This window comes from Ictidomys tridecemlineatus, chromosome 6 (genome assembly GCF_052094955.1).
Source record: "Ictidomys tridecemlineatus isolate mIctTri1 chromosome 6, mIctTri1.hap1, whole genome shotgun sequence".
Classification (NCBI taxonomy): domain Eukaryota; kingdom Metazoa; phylum Chordata; class Mammalia; order Rodentia; family Sciuridae; genus Ictidomys; species Ictidomys tridecemlineatus.
The window spans coordinates 177,951,887-177,954,597 of NC_135482.1; the positions used below are offsets into that span (position 1 = coordinate 177,951,887).

The 2,711-nt window shown below is 35.5% G+C and overlaps 1 non-coding gene across 1 annotated transcript; it reads right to left on the reverse strand.

The window, feature by feature from the left end:
• Positions 1-1,603: 1,603 nt before the first annotated feature.
• Positions 1,604-1,706, reverse strand: LOC120888744 (U6 spliceosomal RNA). The gene has a single exon (XR_005732435.1). It is a non-coding gene; the product is annotated as a U6 spliceosomal RNA (small nuclear RNA).
• Positions 1,707-2,711: the final 1,005 nt, after the last annotated feature.

Genomic DNA, 2,711 nt, shown 5'->3' on the forward strand with positions numbered 1-2,711 from the left:
TCAGGTAATATACAAAGAACAGCAATGAAAACTTTGCCCAGAATTTTTTTTCAGAAGTTTTGCTTCATAATAATTAGAAAACTTTAAAGATTTTAAAGGTAGTACATTCTATTACTTTTGTAGTCACAGTTCAAGAATGTAATTAAAATGTAAAAGCCTTAAGGAAAGTAATGCAGAACGGTATTACCCTTAGAAAATGCCTCTGTTTCCAGCCTACATCACTGAAGAATAGTGCATTTGGTGGGCTTTTCAAATTACTGTACTGAAAGCACATCACCTCTCAAGTCATAGATGAGACTTCAGTTCTAGAAAAATGAATTCTAACTATAATTGCCTCATACTCGAGAATACTAGAACGCATATTAAAAAACCTTATTTTTGCAGTTTGGGGTCCTTTCTAGAAAACCGAATAAGAAGTTGAAGAGTATAAGAAGAAAATATGTTCAGTGATTCTTTTTGTAGAGTTAAGCTTTGATTTCTTTTTTTTTTTTTTAGACTTATCAGAAAACTTGTAAGTTCACCATTATTTTTCAGCACTGTTTCATAATAAAGAATTAAGCCCCAAAGAATATTATTTAGACTAGCTCATAACTTTATACCAAATAAGTAGCAGAATTTTAATTCAACCTCACACTTTCTGTTATCAATTTCTATTTGAATAATGAGACTGACATAACTGCTGCTCATTATACAAGCACAGAAACCTCTCGTAGGAAAGAGTAGAGGAACACAGGCAATATATCATCCCAAACATTTGCAGATAGGTTAGCTTTACAAGAAAAAGGCTCCAGGATGATAATAACTGAGATATGCTTGTTCTCTCTACAAGGACAGAGGGTGAAGGTACTTCATAAGTAAATTTAGCTATAGTAACTTGGCATTTCAAATCTATTACAAATGCAATTGTTCGGGAAGAAGATTTTTCTTAAAAGAAATATATATATAATTTGGCTTGTGTTTTTGAATATTCAGTTTTTTTCCCTCCACAAACACCCTTTGCATACTCCTTCATCTATTCTCCTTTGAGCAGTGCATGGTTAGAAATCAAATCATACATACATGGTCACTGGATTTATTTAGATTCTCTTGGTGACAAGTAGGAGCCAAGGGTTTAGGCAGTGCAACTAGCCTGTGCATTCAGGTTTCTTGGGTATCAGAGAGTGCTTAGCAGTGAGGACTATGGTGCTGCCTGTCGAATGCTTTCATTTGTCGAATGGAACTTTGGGTGGATGTTTTGGAGAGATTTATGGGATTTAGGATGAAGGTAGGCAGAAAATCACTTTTGGAGCCCGAGGTTTGAAAGGGGAATATCACATGCACGTGGGAGGCCTAGGGCTGAGAATTAGCTGTACCTGTTATCTATTGCACTAGAAACCTTGAGCACCCAATGCTGAGGATCTACCAAAGGATACCCTTACATCATATGTGACTTCAGTTGCACATCATAACACTTGGTTAACATATTCCACACCTGTACATATTCCAAAAAGAATTTTTTTATTCTTCAAGGATTTTAATTGCTGTGGGAGGGGGTGTAGAAAGCACAGACTGGCTTCTAGAGGTTGCTGGGTGACTCGAGGCCAGGATCTGCAAGTGATCAGCAAAACATCAGGAATGCGGCAAAAATCTGCATGGTATCCTTGCACAGGGGCTGGGCAAATCTTCTCTGTATGTTTCCATTTTAGTATACGTCTGCTGTAGGCAGCACTCTGGAGAATAATTTGAATGAGAGTAATCACAGAAATTTTCAGAGGATAATAATAAGACTAGTCTCTGAAAAACTGGAGAAATTTCAAGTTCAGTGCTGGTAAGGAGAAGCCTTGGGAAAGACAACCAGTTTTCAGTTAAGATTCCAGAAAAGATAAATAGCAGGAGAAATAGTAAGCCAGAAATACAACACAGTCACAAAATACTAAAACAAATGTCATCTCAAATCACTACCTAACTGGAAAAATTGATCTGCTTCTGTTTCTATTGCCTGACAGAAAGCCAAACTTTTCTAGAGACTCAATTTAGTTCTTAAATTCTTTATATGTAATCTTTGGCATTAGCACAAATTTCTATCTGTAAGCCAGGAGAAAGGATAAAAGATGAATGGAAGTAAGAAAGAGAACAAGAGATCAAAGATGGCACAGCCAAAAGTGACCATAGCCATAGAAACAGCCAAAGATGATCTAGGTATTGAAATTGTCAAATCAGTGTTTTTGTAAGGCTTATTATCATATTAGTCTCTTGAGAAAATAAGATGATTAAGCTGAAACAGAGGTCAGTATGCAAGAATAAAAGCATACTGCTCACACAGGTGCAAAAAACATTAAAACATAACTAAATTATAGAAGGAGAGAATGAGTAATATATTTGAAGACACAATGTCAAACAATTTTTGAAACATCACTGATTCAAGATGTTCTAGGTCAACTGATCGTGTTTTGGAAGATTTCAGTTGTACATTTGTGTCCACACAGTATCTGCAATTACTTTTATAGATATTGAACCCACATTTTACATTGTTTTTAGTGTATGAGAAGTGTGTTGCCAATTTGACAAAAACATGATGGAATTTGGAAAATTAATGAAAATTTAAAAAATATATTGCTATAGGTATTGTGTATGGCAAGTATTGTTTCGGGGAAGAGTGAAAGACAATACTGGCTCATGTATAGGACCACTCCCATAGCTACAGTGTCATTTGTGAATGGAATTACACACAG